Here is a 19,451-nt window from a genome sequence, read left to right on the forward strand (position 1 = left end):
GACAAATGACTGTAACCTCTGAGGGACTGAACCCGGGAAAACACAGTTATAGGAAATCATTACAGAACCATAAAACATCCTCTCTCTCTCTCAGTCTCTCTCTCTCTCTCTCTCAGTCTCTCTCTCTCTCAGTCTCTCTCTCTCTCTCAGTCTCTCTCAGTCTCTGTCTCTGTCTCTCTCTCCCTCTCACTCTCCCTCTCACTCTCCCTCTCACTCTCACTCTCCCTCTCACTCACTCTCCCTCTCTCTCTCTCTCTCTCCCCATCTCGCTCTCTCTCTCCCCATCTCTCCCCGTCTCTCCCCATCTCTCTCTCCTCTCTCTCCTCTCTCCTCTCTCTCTGTCTCAATTCAATTCAAGGGGCTTTATTGGCATGGGAAAAATGTGTTAACATTGCCAAAGCAAGTGAAGTAGATAATATACAAAAGTGAAATAAACTATAAAAATTAACAGTAAACATTACACTCATATAAGTTCCAAAATAATAAAGACATTACAAATGTCCTATTATATATATACAGTGTTGTAACGATGTACAAATGGTTAAAGTACACAAGGGAAAATAAATAAACATAAATATGGGTTGTATTTACAATGGTGTTTGTTCTTCACTGGTTGCCCTTTTCTTGTGGTAACAGGTCACACATCTTGCTGCTGTGATGTCACACTGTGGTATTTCACCCAGTAGATATGGGAGTTAATCAGAATTGGGTTTGTTTTCTAATTATTTGTGTATCTGTGTAAACTGAGGGAAATATGTGCCTCTAATATGGTCATACATTGGGCAGGAGGTTAGGAAGTGCAGCTCAGTTTCCACCTCATTTTGTGGGCAGTGAGCACATAGCCTGTCTTCTCTTGAGAGCCATGTCTGCCTACGGCGGCCTTTCTCAATAGCAAGGCTATGCTCACTGAGTCTGTACATAGTCAAAGCTTTCCTTAATTTTGGGTCAGTCACAGTGGTCAGGTATTCTGCCGCTGTGTACTCTCTGTTTAGGGCCAAATAACATTCTAGTTTGCTCTATTTTTTTTGTTAATTCTTTCCAATGTCTCAAGTAAATATCTTTTTGTTTTCTCATGATTTGGTTGGGTCTAATTGTGCTGCTGTCCTGGGGCTCTGTAGGGTGTGTTTGTGTTTGTGAACAGAGCCCCAGGACCAGCTTGCTTAGGGGACTCTTCTCCAGGTTCATCGCTCTGTAGGTGATGGCGTTGTTATGGAAGGTTTGGGAATCGCTTCCTTTTAGGTGGTTATAGAATTTAACACCTCTTTTCTGCTCTGCATGCATTAATTAGTGTTTTACGTTGTACACGGAGGATATTTTTGCAGAATTCTGTATGCAGACTCTCAATTTGGTGTTTTGTCCCATATTGTAAAGTCTCGGTTGGTGAGCTGGACCCCAGATCTCACAACCATAAAGGCAATGGGCTCTATTGTGACAGGAGATGAAAATAATCTGTCCATCAAACAATGGGGACAGAAACACAGGGCATTCACGGGACCTCATGGAACCATGGACCTGCAGAAACTGGACAACAGGGAGAAGCAGAGGAGATACCTATCATAGACTTCTCCCAGCTGACGCTTGACATGCCACCTACGCCACCTCCAGTGGTAGAAACAACCAGCTGGTATCATTAAGTAGAATCAGCCAACAGTAACACGGAAGCAGCAGAATGGGAGTCAGTAGTGCATGACCTTATATGGTAATAACAGGAAGCAGCAATGTGGGAGTCAGTAGTGCATGACCTTATATGGTAATAATAGCAATGTGAGAGTCAGTAGTGCATGACCTTAAATAGTAATAACAGGAAGCAGCAATGTGGGAGTCAGTAGAGCATGACCTTAAATGGTAATAACAGGAAGCAGCAATGTGGGAGTCAGTAGAGCATGACCATAAATGGTAATAACAGCAATGTGGGAGTCAGTAGTGCATGACCTTAGATGGTAATAACAGCAATGTGAGAGTCAGTAGTGCATGACCTTAGATGGTAATAACAGCAATGTGGGAGTCAGTAGTGCATGACCTTAAATGGTAATAACAGGAAGCAGCAATGTGGGAGTCAGTAGAGCATGACCTTAAATGGTAATAACAGGAAGCAGCAATGTGGGAGTCAGTAGAGCATGACCATAAATGGTAATAACAGCAATGTGGGAGTCAGTAGTGCATGACCTTATATGGTAATAACAGCAATGTGAGAGTCAGTAGTGCATGACCTTATATGGTAATAATAGGAATGTGGGAGTCAGTAGAGCATGACCTTATATGGTAATAATAGGAATGTGGGAGTCAGTAGAGCATGACCTTATATGGTAATAATAGGAACGTGGGAGTCAGTAGTGCATGACCTTAAATGGTAATAATAGGAATGTGGGAGTCAGTAGAGCATGACCTTAGATGGTAATAATAGGAATGTGGGAGTCAGTAGAGCATGACCTTATATGGTAATAATAGGAATGTGGGAGTCAGTAGAGCATGACCTTAAATGGTAATAACAGGAAGCAGCAATGTGGGAGTCAGTAGAGCATGACCTTAAATGGTAATAACAGGAAGCAGAAATGTGGGAGTCAGTAGAGCATGACCATAAATGGTAATAACAGCAATGTGAGAGTCAGTAGTGCTTGACCTTAGATGGTAATAATAGGAATGTGGGAGTCAGTAGAGCATGACCTTAGATGGTAATAATAGGAATGTGGGAGTCAGTAGAGCATGACCTTATATGGTAATAACAGGAAGCAGCAATGTGAGAGTCAGTAGAGCATGACCTTAGATGGTAATAATAGGAAGCTTCCGTTTAACACACAGGCCTAAGGTTACGTAGGTCTACAGCCCCAGTGGGAACTTCCCCTTTAAAAAGGTATATAAAGAGAACAGACATCATAAGACAGCATGATCCTCGTTAACATGTGAGACAGACTTCATATGGAGGATCATCACAGGTACATTGACTATTGCACTATACGCTTTTTGTTAGACTATATTTGGAGAACGGGATCATTTTGCCTAAGTACTTATTGGATCACTATCTGAATATACTTGGTTGAATTTGGTGACCCCGAGACTGAGTCTACGAAACACAGAGGTCTAAACACCTCTTGAATACAGACAAAGTGGCGGTCACTCAGTGAGACATCAGGTACAGATGTGATTGGCAATACAAGGAAACAGCCAAGTACCAATTACAATATATTGAGTTCATACACAGAGTTGGAAGTGTATTAAGATACTGGAATTCGGAATCTAGCGTTAGCGCTGTGAGAATAACAATTACAGGAAAGTGACCAAGGGGCTGAGCATTTAAGGTAATTGAACTATTTTTGCTATTTAGTCAATATTGTTAGAAGTGTTAACGCATCCTTCTAGATCTATCGGCTGCCTTCGATACTGTGAACCATCAGATCCTCCTCTCCACCCTCTCCGAGTTGGGCATCTCCGGCGCGGCCCACGCTTGGATTGCGTCCTACCTGACAGGTCGCTCCTACCAGGTGGCGTGGCGAGAATCTGTCTCCTCACCACGCGCTCTCACCACTGGTGTCCCCCAGGGCTCTGTTCTTGGCCCTCTCCTATTCTCGCTATACACCAAGTCACTTGGCTCTGTCATAACCTCACATGGTCTCTCTTATCATTGCTATGCAGACGACACACAATTAATCTTCTCCTTTCCCCCTTCTGATGACCAGGTGGCGAATCGCATCTCTGCATGTCTGGCAGACATATCAGTGTGGATGACGGATCACCACCTCAAGCTGAACCTCGGCAAGACGGAGCTGCTCTTCCTCCCGGGGAAGGACTGCCCGTTCCATGATCTCGCCATCACGGTTGACAACTCCATTGTGTCCTCCTCCCAGAGCGCCAAGAACCTTGGCGTGATCCTGGACAACACCCTGTCGTTCTCAACCAACATCAAGGCGGTGGCCCGTTCCTGTAGGTTCATGCTCTACAACATCCGCAGAGTACGACCCTGCCTCACACAGGAAGCGGCGCAGGTCCTAATCCAGGCACTTGTCATCTCCCGTCTGGATTACTGCAACTCGCTGTTGGCTGGGCTCCCTGCCTGTGCCATTAAACCCTTCAACTCATCCAGAACGCCGCAGCCCGTCTGGTGTTCAACCTTCCCAAGTTCTCTCACGTCACCCCGCTCCTCCGTTCTCTCCACTGGCTTCCAGTTGAAGCTCGCATCCGCTACAAGACCATGGTGCTTGCCTACGGAGCTGTGAGGGGAACGGCACCTCAGTACCTCCAGGCTCTGATCAGGCCCTACACCCAAACAAGGGCACTGCGTTCATCCACCTCTGGCCTGCTCGCCTGCCTACCACTGAGGAAGTACAGCTCCCGCTCAGCCCAGTCAAAACTGTTCGCTGCCCTGGCCCCCCAATGGTGGAACAAACTCCCTCACGACGCCAGGACAGCGGAGTCAATCACCACCTTCCGGAGACACCTGAAACCCCACCTCTTTAAGGAATACCTAGGATAGGATAAGTAATCCCTCTCACCCCACCCCCCCTAAGTTTTAGATGCACTATTGTTAAGTGACTGTCCCACTGGATGTCATAAGGTGAATGCACCAATTTGTAAGTCGCTCTGGATAAGAGCGTCTGCTAAACGACTTAAATGTAAATGTTAAATGTTAAAGTTTTGCAATATTATCTGGCATAGCTTAAAGCATTAAGGATTGATTGAGCATTATTGATGTATTAGGAAACTGTAGAACCATTGAATTGTAATGATGTGTGTAAGACAAAAAACAGAGTGACTTTAATAAAAGCTTGAAACTTTGACAACTAGGCCAGATTAACGATCTGGAGAGAAAACGCCTTTGACACTCTCACTGAACAGAAAGTGACCCTGGTTCAAGTGATTGCACTAAAGAATATTTCATTGTGTGGTGTCACGCCTTGGTCATTGTATCTTGTGTTTTTGTTATATGTTTGGGTAGGCCAGTGTGTGACATGGGTTTATATGTTGTGTTTCGTATTGGGGTTTGTATTAATTGGGAGTGTGTACTATTAGGGGTGTGTCTAGTTAGGCTTGGCTACCTGAGGCGATTCCTAATTGGAGTCAGGTGATTCTCGTTGTCTCTGATTGGTAACCGTATTTAGGCAGCCTGAGTGCGCGTTGTATTTTGTGGGTGATTGTACCTGTCTCTGTGTTAGTCACCAGATAGGCTGTAATTAGTTCACATTCCGTTTGTTGTTTTCTTCTTCTGTTATTTCATGTACCGCATTTATCTTCATTAAAGTCATGAGTAACCTACACGCTGCATTTCGGTCTGACTCTCTTACAACAGACGAACGACGTTACTTGTGGACAATAATATATTTTTTAAGAGAGTCAAAACATATACCAATACTAGTTTCAGAGTGACTAACTTGCTGACGAGCATAATGACTAATAGAGGAAGTTATTAGGTATTGATATATACAACGGTGAAGGTAACTTGAGGTTAAGGAAATATAGGAGGAATCCATAACGCTTAATAATATTTAAATAGGAGTATATCTATCCAAGACCTCATACTAGACCGGACAATAAGGGAGTGACCATCAGGAATAAATAGGAGTGTTGGTGGGGCCATTAGGAATACATAGGAGTGTTGGTGGGGCCATCAGGAATAAATAGGAGTGTTGGTGGGGCCATCAGGAATACATAGGAGTGTTGGTGGGGCCATCAGGAATAAATAGGAGTGTTGGTGGGGCCATCAGGAATAAATAGGAGTGTTGGTGGGGCCATCAGGAATAAATAGGAGTGTTGGTGGGGCCATTAGTAATAAATAGGAGTGTTGGTGGGGCCATCAGGAATAATTAGGAGTGTTGGTGGGGCCATCAGGAATAAATAGGAGTGTTGGTGGGGCCATCAGGAATAAATAGGAGTGTTGGTGGGGCTATCAGGAATAAATAGGAGTGTTGGTTACCTGTGGCGCTGATGTTTAGGCCAAGGTATGTATAGTTTTTGTGTGCTCTAGGGCAACGGTGTCTAGATGGAATTTGTATTTGTTCTCCTCGCAAACTCTCTCTATCTCTCTCTCCCTCTCTCTCTCTCTATCTCTCTCCCTCTCTCTGTATCTCACCCATCAGTAGATCAATATAGTGAGTCATGACAGGTCAGGCTGTGCAGAGCCAGGCAGATACAATTAACCAGCTACTAATTCCTACTTCTAATTATACACCACACCTCTCTCTCTCTCTCTCTCATCTCTATCATCTCTCTCCTCTCTACAGTTCTACACTGCGGGACCAGGCCAAGCCAGATCAGCGTACACACACAGAGCTGAGAGGAGTTGAATGGACTTACATGGCGTCTGGATTAGTAGGGCACCAGCAAGCATAGCACCAGCAGAGTAGCATACCGCTAACTGAGCCTCTCTCTCTCTCTCTCTCTCTCTCTCTCTCTCTCTCTCTCTCTCTCTCTCTCTCTCTCTCTCTCTAAAAGTCTCTCTTCATCTCTCTCTCTCTCTCTCTCTCTTATAAAACTCTACTACTAGTCTCTTCTCTCTCTCTCTCTCTCTCAGTGATGAATAATTAGTGACTGGGAACCGGGGCGGCTTTACAAACAAGGGGAGCTGATAAGCTCAAATTCCAATCAAAGAGAGAGAGAGAGAGAGAGAGAGAGAGAGAGAGAGAGAGAGAGAGAGAGAGAGAGAGAGAGAGAGAGAGAGAGAGAGAGAGAGAGAGAGAGAACCAGAGGTAGATGAAATACTACTACCTGTACTCTCTTGTCCGGAGGGAGTAGAGTTTGAAGGCACAGCCCAGAGCGATGACAAGGAGGAGGCCACAGACCAGAGAACCAATCAGGGCAGCAGTGATCACCTTGAAACAATACAGACAGTAATAAAACACATTATAAAACACACTACTACTAGTATTACAATACATTATAAAACACATTATAAAACACACTACTACTAGTAATAAAACACATTATAAAACACACTACTACTAGTAATACAATACATTATAAACACACTACTACTAGTAATATAATACATTATAAAACACATTATAAAACACACTACTACTAGTAATACAATACATTATAAAACACATTATAAAACATACTACTACTAGTAATACAATACATTATAAAACACATTATAAAACACACTACTACTAGTAATAAAACACATTATAAAACACACTACTACTAGTAATACAATACATTATAAAACACATGATAAAACACACTACTACTAGTTATACAATACATTATAAAACACATTATAAAACATACTACTACTAGTAATACAATACATTATAAAACACATTATAAAACACACTACTACTAGTAATACAATACATTATAAACATACTACTACTAGTAATACAATACATTATAAACATACTACTACTAGTAATACAATACATTATAAAACACATTATAAAACACACTACTACTAGTAATACAACACATTATAAACACACTACTACTAGTAATACAACACATTATAAACACACTACTACTAGTAATACAATACATTATAAAACACATTATAAAACATACTACTACTAGTAATACAACACATTATAAACACACTACTACTAGTAATACAATACATTATAAACACACTACTACTAGTAATACAATACATTATAAAACACATTATAAACACACTACTACTAGTAATACAATACATTATAAAACACATTATAAAACACACTACTACTAGTAATACAATACATTATAAAACATACTACTACTAGTAATACAATACATTATAAAACACACTACTACTAGTAATACAACACATTATAAAACATACTACTACTAGTAATACAATACATTATAAAACACACTACTACTAGTAATACAATACATTATAAAACACATTATAAACCACACTACTACTAGTAATACAATACATTATAAAACACATTATAAAACATACTACTACTAGTAATACAATACATTATAAAACACACTACTACTAGTAATACAATACATTATAAAACACATTATAAAACACACTACTGCTAGTAATACAATACATTATAAAACACACTACTACTAGTAATAAAACACATTATAAAACATACTACTACTAGTAATAAAACACATTATAAAACACACTACTACTAGTAATACAATACATTATAAAACATACTACTACTAGTAATACAATACATTATAAAACACATTATAAAACACACTACTACTAGTAATACAATACATTATAAAACACACTACTACTAGTAATACAATACATTATAAAACACACTACTACTAGTAATACAATACATTATAAAACATACTACTACTAGTAATACAATACATTATAAAACACATTATAAAACACACTACTACTAGTAATACAACACATTATAAACACACTACTACTAGTAATACAATACATTATAAACACACTACTACTAGTAATACAACACATTATAAACACACTACTACTAGTAATACAATACATTATAAAACACACTACTACTAGTAATACAATACATTATAAACACACTACTACTAGTAATACAATACATTATAAAACACATTATAAAACACACTACTACTAGTAATACAATACATTATAAAACACACTACTACTAGTAATACAATACATTATAAAACACACTACTACTAGTAATACAATACATTATAAAACACACTACTACTAGTAATACAACACATTATAAACACACTACTACTAGTAATACAATACATTATAAAACACACTACTACTAGTAATACAATACATTATAAAACACATTATAAAACATACTACTACTAGTAATACAATACATTATAAAACACATTATAAAACATACTACTACTAGTAATACAATACATTATAAAACACATTATAAAACACACTACTACTAGTAATACAATACATTATAAACACAATACTACTAGTAATACAATACATTATAAAACATACTACTACTAGTAATACAATACATTATAAACACACTACTACTAGTAATACAATACAGTATAAAACACACTACTACTAGTAATACAATACATTATAAACACACTACTACTAGTAATACAATACATTATAAACACACTACTACTAGTAATACAATACATTATAAAACACACTACTACTAGTAATACAATACATTATAAAACACACTACTACTAGTAATACAATACATTATACAACATACTACTACTAGTAATACAATACATTATAAAACATACTACTACTAGTAATACAATACATTATAAACACACTACTACTAGTAATACAATACAGTATAAAACATACTACTACTAGTAATACAATACATTATAAAACACATTATAAACACACTACTACTAGTAATACAATACATTATAAAACATACTACTACTAGTAATATAATACATTATAAACCATACTACTACTAGTAATAAAATACATTATACAACACATTATAAACACACTACTACTAGTAATACAATACATTATAAAACATACTACTACTAGTAATACAATACACTATAAATATACTACTACTCATCCACCTCTGGCCTGCTCGCCTCCCTACCACTGAGGAAGTACAGCTCCCGCTCAGCCCAGTCAAAACTGTTCATGCCCTGGCCCCCCAATGGTGGAACAAACTCCTCACTACGCCAGGACAGCGGAGTCAATCACCACCTTCCGGAGACACCTGAAACCCCACCTCTTTAAGGAATACCTAGGATAGGTTAAGTAATCCCTCTCACCCCACCCCCTAAGTTTTAGATGCACTATTGTTAAGTGACTGTCCCACTGGATGTCATAAGGTGAATGCACCAATTTGTAAGTCACTCTGGATAAGAGCGTCTGCTAAATGACTTAAATGTAATGTAAATGTAATACAATACATTATAAAACACACTACTACTAGTAATACAATACATTATAAATTATAAAACACACATTATAAAACATACTACTACTAGTAATACAATACATTATAAACACACTACTACTAGTAATACAATACATTATAAACACACTACTACTAGTAATACAATACATTATAAAACATACTACTACTAGTAATACAATACATTATAAAACACACTACTACTAGTAATACAATACATTATAAAACACATTATAAAACATACTACTACTAGTAATACAATACAGTATAAACATACTACTACTAGTAATACAATACAGTATAAACATACTACTACTAGTAATACAATACATTATAAAACACATTATAAAACATACTACTACTAGTAATACAATACACTATAAATATACTACTACTAGTAATACAATACATTATAAACACACTAAAACTACTAGTAATACAATACATTATAAAACACACTACTACTAGTAATACAATACATTATAAAACATACTACTACTAGTAATACAATACATTATAAACACACTACTACTAGTAATACAATACATTATAAAACACACACTACTACTAGTAATACAATACATTATAAAACATACTACTACTAGTAATACAATACATTATAAAACACACTACTACTAGTAATACAATACATTATAAAACACATTATAAAACATACTACTACTAGTAATACAATACACTATAAATATACTACTACTAGTAATACAATACATTATAAACACACTACTACTAGTAATACAATACATAATAAACACACTACTACTAGTAATACAATACATTATAAACACACTACTACTAGTAATACAATACATTATAAACACACTACTACTAGTAATACAATACATTATAAAACATACTACTACTAGTAATACAATACATTATAAAACACACTACTACTAGTAATACAATACATTATAAAACACATTATAAAACATACTACTACTAGTAATACAATACACTATAAATATACTACTACTAGTAATACAATACATTATAAAACACACTACTACTAGTAATACAATACATTATAAAACACATTATAAAACATACTACTACTAGTAATACAATACATTATAAAACATACTACTACTAGTAATACAATACATTATAAAACACATTATAAACACACTACTACTAGTAATACAATACATTATAAAACACATTATAAAACACACTACTACTAGTAATACAACACATTATAAACATACTACTACTAGTAATACAATACATTATAAAACACACTACTACTAGTAATACAATACATTATAAAACACATTATAAACATACTACTAGTAATACAATACATTATAAAACATACTACTACTAGTAATACAACACATTATAAACATACTACTAGTAGTAATACAATACATTATAAAACATACTACTACTAGTAATACAATACATTATACAACACATTATAAACATACTACTACTAGTAATACAATACATTATAAAACACATTATAAACATACTACTACTAGTAATACAATACATTATAAACATACTACTACTAGTAATACAATACATTATAAACACACTATAAACATACTACTAGTAGTAATACAATACATTATAAAACACATTATAAAACACACTACTACTAGTAATACAACACATTATAAAACACACTACTACTAGTAATACAACACACTATAAACATACTACTACTAGTAATACAATACATTATAAAACACATTATAAAACACACTACTACTAGTAATACAATACATTATAAACATACTACTAGTAGTAATACAATACATTATAAACACACTACTACTAGTAATACAATACATTATAAACATATTACTACTAGTAATACAATACATTATAAACATACTACTAGTAGTAATACAATACATTATAAACACACTACTACTAGTAATACAATACATTATAAACATACTACTACTAGTAATACAATACATTATAAAACATACTACTACTAGTAATACAATACATTATAAACATACTACTACTAGTAATACAATACATTATAAAACACATTATAAAACATACTACTACTAGTAATACAACACATTATAAACATACTACTACTAGTAATACAATACATTATAAACCACACTACTACTAGTAATACAATACATTATAAAACACATTATAAAACATACTACTACTAGTAATACAATACATTATAAAACACACTACTACTAGTAATACAATACATTATAAACACACTACTACTAGTAATACAATACATTATAAAACACATTATAAAACACATTATAAACTACTACTACTAATACAATACATTATAAACCATACTACTACTAGTAATACAATACATTATAAAACACACTACTACTAGTAATACAATACATTATAAACACACTACTACTAGTAATACAATACATTATAAACACACTACTACTAGTAATACAATACATTATAAAACACATTATAAAACACATTATAAAACATACTACTACTAGTAATACAATACATTATAAAACACACTACTACTAGTAATACAATACATTATAAAACACACTACTACTAGTAATACAATACATTATAAACACACTACTACTAGTAATACAATACATTATAAAACACATTATAAAACACATTATAAAACACATTATAAAACATACTACTACTAGTAATACAATACATTATAAAACACATTATAAAACACATTATAAAACACATTATAAAGCATACTACTACTAGTAATACAATACATTATAAAACACATTATAAAACACATTATAAAACACATTATAAAACATACTACTACTAGTAATACAATACATTATAAAACACACTACTACTAGTAATACAATACATTATAAAACACACTACAACTAGTAATACAATACATTATAAAACATACTACTACTAGTAATACAACACATTATAAACACACTACTACTAGTAATACAATACATTATAAAACACATTATAAAACATACTACTACTAGTAATACAATACATTATAAAACATACTACTACTAGTAATACAATACATTATAAAACATACTACTACTAGTAATACAATACATTATAAAACACATTATAAAACACACTACTCCTGGTAATACAATACATTATAAACACACTACTACTAGTAATACAATACATTATAAAACACATTATAAACACACTACTACTAGTAATACAATACATTATAAAACACATTATAAAACACATTATAAACCATACTACTACTAGTAATACAATACATTATAAAACACACTACTACTAGTAATACAATACATTATAAAACACACTACTACTAGTAATACAATACATTATAAAACATACTACTACTAGTAATACAATACATTATAAACACATTATAAACCATACTACTACTAGTAATACAATACATTATAAAACACACTACTACTAGTAATACAATACATTATAAAACACACTACTACTAGTAATACAATACATTATAAAACACACTATAAACCATACTACTACTAGTAATACAATACATTATAAAACACATTATAAAACACATTATAAAACACACTATAAACCATACTACTACTAGTAATACAATACATTATAAACACACTACTACTAGTAATACAATACATTATAAACACATTATAAACCATACTACTACTAGTAATACAATACATTATAAAACACACTACTACTAGTAATACAATACATTCTAAAACACACTACTACTAGTAATACAATACATTATAAAACACACTATAAACCATACTACTACTAGTAATACAATACATTATAAAACACATTATAAAACACACTATAAACCATACTACTACTAGTAATACAATACATTATAAACACACTACTACTAGTAATACAATACATTATAAACATACTACTACTAGTAATACAATACATTATAAACACACTACTACTAGTAATACAATACAGTATAAAACACACTACTACTAGTAATACAATACATTATAAAACACACTACTACTAGTAATACAATACATTATAAAACACACTATAAACCATACTACTACTAGTAATACAATACATTATAAAACACATTATAAAACACATTATAAAACACACTATAAACCATACTACTACTAGTAATACAATACATTATAAACACACTACTACTAGTAATACAATACATTATAAACATACTACTACTAGTAATACAATACATTATAAACACACTACTACTAGTAAGTGAAATAATCTGTAAACAATTGTTGGAAAAATGACTTGTGACGTGAACAAAGAAGACGTCCTAACTGACTGGCCAAAACTATAGTTTGTTAACAAGAAATGTGTGGAGTGGTTGAAATGATGATGTTTCACTGTACCTTCCTGGGTACAGCTCCCAAACAGTCTCTCTCGTCACTACCATCCAGACAGTCCTCCTGGCCATCACAGTGCCACGTCTCGAAGATACACAGGTTGGTGTCACAGTGGAAGTTCCCCGGCTGGCAGTCATAACAGTTCTTCTCATCAGAACCGTCTGGACACTGGAACGGATGAATGAATGAGAGATACTGCTGTATATTTACAATCAAAACAGTTGTGATCAGTATGTGGTCTTCCTCAGTGTGTATATTATATTATATTATATTGATTAGTATGTTGTCTTCCTCAGTGTGTATATTATATTATATTGATCAGTGTGTTGTCTTCCTCAGTGTGTATATTATATTATATTGATCAGCATGTTGTCTTCCTCAGTGTGTATATTATATTATATTGATCAGCATGTTGTCTTCCTCAGTGTGTATATTATATTGATCAGCATGTTGTCTTCCTCAGTGTGTTTTTTTATATTATATTATATTGATCAGTATGTTGTCTTCCTCAGTGTGTATATTATATTGATCAGTATGTTGTCTTCCTCAGTGTGTAGATTATATTATATTGATCAGCATGTTGTCTTCCTCAGTGTGTATATTTTATTATATTGATCAGCATGTTGTCTTCCTCAGTGTGTATATTATATTATATTATATTGATCAGTATGTTGTCTTCCTCAGTGTGTATATTATATTATATTGATCAGTATGTTGTCTTCCTCAGTGTGTATATTATATTATATTATATTGATCAGCATGTTGTCTTCCTCAGTGTGTATATTATATTATATTATATTGATCAGTATGTTGTCTTCCTCAGTGTGTATATTATATTATATTATATTGATCAGCATGTTGTCTTCCTCAGTGTGTATATTATATTATATTGATCAGTATGTGATCTTCCTCAGTGTGTATATTATATTATATTGATCAGCATGTTGTCTTCCTCAGTGTGTATATTATATTATATTGATCAGCATGTTGTCTTCCTCAGTGTGTATATTATATTATATTGATCAGTATGTTGTCTTCCTCAGTGTGTATATTATATTATATTGATCAGCATGTTGTCTTCCTCAGTGTGTATATTATATTATATTGATCAGTATGTTGTCTTCCTCAGTGTGTATATTATATTATATTGATCAGCATGTTGTCTTCCTCAGTGTGTATATTATATTGATCAGCATGTTGTCTTCCTCAGTGTGTTTTTTTATATTATATTATATTGATCAGTATGTTGTCTTCCTCAGTGTGTATATTATATTGATCAGTATGTTGTCTTCCTCAGTGTGTATATTATATTGATCAGTATGTTGTCTTCCTCAGTGTGTATATTATATTATATTGATCAGCATGTTGTCTTCCTCAGTGTGTATATTATATTATATTATATTGATCAGTATGTTGTCTTCCTCAGTGTGTATATTATATTGATCAGTATGTTGTCTTCCTCAGTGTGTATATTATATTATATTGATCAGTATGTTGTCTTCCTCAGTGTGTATATTATATTATATTATATTGATCAGTATGTTGTCTTCCTCAGTGTGTATATTATATTATATTATATTGATCAGTATGTTGTCTTCCTCAGTGTGTATATTATATTATATTATATTGATCAGTATGTTGTCTTCCTCAGTGTGTATATTATATTATATTGATCAGTATGTTGTCTTCCTCAGTGTGTATATTATATTATATTATATTGATCAGTATGTTGTCTTCCTCAGTGTGTATATTATATTATATTGATCAGTATGTTGTCTTCCTCAGTGTGTATATTATATTATATTATATTGATCAGTATGTTGTCTTCCTCAGTGTGTATATTATATTATATTGATCAGTATGTTGTCTTCCTCAGTGTGTATATTATATTATATTGATCAGTATGTTGTCTTCCTCAGTGTGTATATTATATTATATTATATTATATTATATTGATCAGTATGTTGTCTTCCTCAGTGTGTATATTATATTATATTGATCAGTATGTTGTCTTCCTCAGTGTTTAGATTATATTATATTATATTGATCAGTATGTTGTCTTCCTCAGTGTGTATATTATATTATATTGATCAGTATGTTGTCTTCCTCAGTGTGTATATTATATTGATCAGTATGTTGTCTTCCTCAGTGTGTATATTATATTATATTGATCAGTATGTTGTCTTCCTCAGTGTGTATGTTATATTATATTGATCAGCATGTGGTCTTCCTCAGTGTGTATATTATATTGATCAGTATGTTGTCTTCCTCAGTGTGTATATTATATTATATTGATCAGTATGTTGTCTTCCTCAGTGTGTATATTATATTATATTATATTATATTGATCAGTATGTTGTCTTCCTCAGTGTGTATATTATATTATATTATATTGATCAGTATGTTGTCTTCCTCAGTGTGTATATTATATTATATTGATCAGTATGTTGTCTTCCTCAGTGTGTATATTATATTATATTGATCAGTATGTTGTCTTCCTCAGTGTGTATATTATATTATATTATATTGATCAGTATGTTGTCTTCCTCAGTGTGTATATTATATTATATTGATCAGTATGTTGTCTTCCTCAGTGTGTATATTATATTATATTGATCAGTATGTTGTCTTCCTCAGTGTGTATATTATATTATATTGATCAGTATGTGGTCTTCCTCAGTGTGTATATTAAATTATATTGATCAGTATGTTGTCTTCCTCAGTGTGTATATTATATTATATTGATCAGTATGTTGTCTTCCTCAGTGTGTATATTATATTATATTGATCAGTATGTGGTCTTCCTCAGTGTGTATATTAAATTATATTGATCAGTATGTTGTCTTCCTCAGTGTGTATATTATATTATATTGATCAGTATGTTGTCTTCCTCAGTGTGTATATTATATTATATTGATCAGTATGTGGTCTTCCTCAGTGTGTATATTAAATTATATTGATCAGTATGTTGTCTTCCTCAGTGTGTATATTATATTATATTATATTGATCAGTATGTTGTCTTCCTCAGTGTGTATATTAAATTATATCGATCAGTATGTTGTCTTCCTCAGTGTGTATATTATATTGATCAGTATGTGGTCTTCCTCAGTGTGTATATTATATTATATTGATCAGTATGTTGTCTTCCTCAGTGTGTATATTATATTATATTGATCAGTATGTTGTCTTCCTCAGTGTGTATATTATATTAAATATTGATCAGTATGTGGTCTTCCTCAGTGTGTATATTATATTATATTGATCAGTATGTTGTCTTCCTCAGTGTGTATATTAAATTATATTGATCAGTATGTTGTCTTCCTCAGTGTGTATGTTTCTATGTTTTGGGTTCTCAATCAGGGACAGCTGTCTATCATTGTCTCTGATTGGGAATCAAACTTAGGCAGCCTTTTTTCCTTTTGTACTTGTGGGTAGTTGTCTTTGTTAGTGGCATTATAGACAAAGTAATATTCACTATGGGGGTAGTTGTCTATGTTAGTGGCATTATAGCCTAAGTAATATTCACTATGGGGGTAGTTGTCTTTGTTAGTGGCATTATAAACAAAGTAATCTTCACGTCGTGTCCTTGTTCTTTGTTCTGTTGGCGATGTTTATCAAATAAAGAAACGTACGCTCACCATGCTGCACCTTGGTCTGGTCATTTCCACGACAACGAGTGGGACACTTATTGACTCATTTCCACGACAACGAGCGGGACACTTATTGACTCATTTCCACGACAACGAGCGGGACACTTATTGACTCATTTCCACGACAACGAGCGGGACACTAATTGACTCATTTCCACGACAACGAGCGGGACACTTATTGACTCATTTCCACGACAACGAGCGGGACACTTATTGACTCATTTCCACGACAACGAGCGGGACACTAATTGACTCATTTCCACGACAACGAGCGGGACACTAATTGACTCATTTCCACGACAACGAGCGGGACACTAATTGACTCATTTCCACGACAACGAGCGGGACACTAATTGACTCATTTCCACGACAACGAGCGGGACACTAATTGACTCATTTCCACGACAACGAGCGGGACACTAATTGACTCATTTCCACGACAACGAGCGGGACACTAATTGACTCATTTCCACGACAACGAGCGGGACACTAATTGACTCATTTCCACGACAACGAGCGGGACACTAATTGACTCATTTCCACGACAACGAGCGGGACACTAATTGACTCATTTCCACGACAACGAGCGGGACACTAATTGACTCATTTCCACGACAACGAGCGGGACACTTATTGACTCATTTCCACGACAACGAGCGGGACACTAATTGACTCATTTCCACGACAACGAGCGGGACACTAATTGACTCATTTCCACGACAACGAGCGGGACACTAATTGACTCAAGGCATTTCAGCTTTTCACAAACCAACAGTGAAACCCAGGCTACCTAAGTATGATTCTCAATCAGAGACAACTAACGACACCTGCCTCTGATTGAGGACTATACTAGGCCGAAACAGAAACCTAAACATAGAAACACAAAACATAGACTGCCCACCCCAACTCTCGCCCTGACCATACTAAATAAAGACAAAACATAGACTACCCACCCCAACTCACACCCTGACCAACACTAAATAAAGACAAAACATAGACTGCCCACCCCAACTCACACCCTGACCATACTAAATAAAGACAAAACATAGACTGCCCACCCCAACTCACGCCCTGACCATACTAAATAAAGACAAAACACAGACTGCCCACCCCAACTCACACCCTGACCATACTAAATAAAGACAAAACATAGACTGCCCACCCCAACTCACGCCCTGACCATACTAAATAAAGACAAAACACAGACTGCCCACCCCAACTCACACCCTGACCATACTAAATAAAGACAAAACACAGACTGCCCACCCCAACTCACGCCCTGACCATACTAAATAAAGACAAAACACAGACTGCCCACCCCAACTCACACCCTGACCATACTAAATAAAGACAAAACACAGACTGCCCACCCCAACTCACACCCTGACCATACTAAATAAAGACAAAACACAGACTGCCCACCCCAACTCACACCCTGACCATACTAAATAAAGACAAAACACAGACTGCCCACCCCAACTCACACCCTGACCATACTAAATAAAGACAAAACACAGACTGCCCACCCCAACTCACACCCTGACCATACTAAATAAAGACAAAACACAGACTGCCCACCCCAACTCACACCCTGACCATACTAAATAAAGACAAAACACAGACTGCCCACCCCAACTCACGCCCTGACCAACACTAAATAAAGACAAAACACAGACTGCCCACCCCAACTCAC

At 34.4% G+C, this 19,451-nt stretch overlaps 1 pseudogene; it reads right to left on the bottom strand.

Annotated features, from left to right (window-relative positions):
- LOC124035380 overlaps nucleotides 1-19,451 on the bottom strand; it is an 84,192-nt pseudogene that overhangs the window by 8,623 nt on the left and 56,118 nt on the right.

Source organism: Oncorhynchus gorbuscha, linkage group LG05 (assembly GCF_021184085.1).
Source record: "Oncorhynchus gorbuscha isolate QuinsamMale2020 ecotype Even-year linkage group LG05, OgorEven_v1.0, whole genome shotgun sequence".
Classification (NCBI taxonomy): Eukaryota; Metazoa; Chordata; class Actinopteri; order Salmoniformes; family Salmonidae; genus Oncorhynchus; species Oncorhynchus gorbuscha.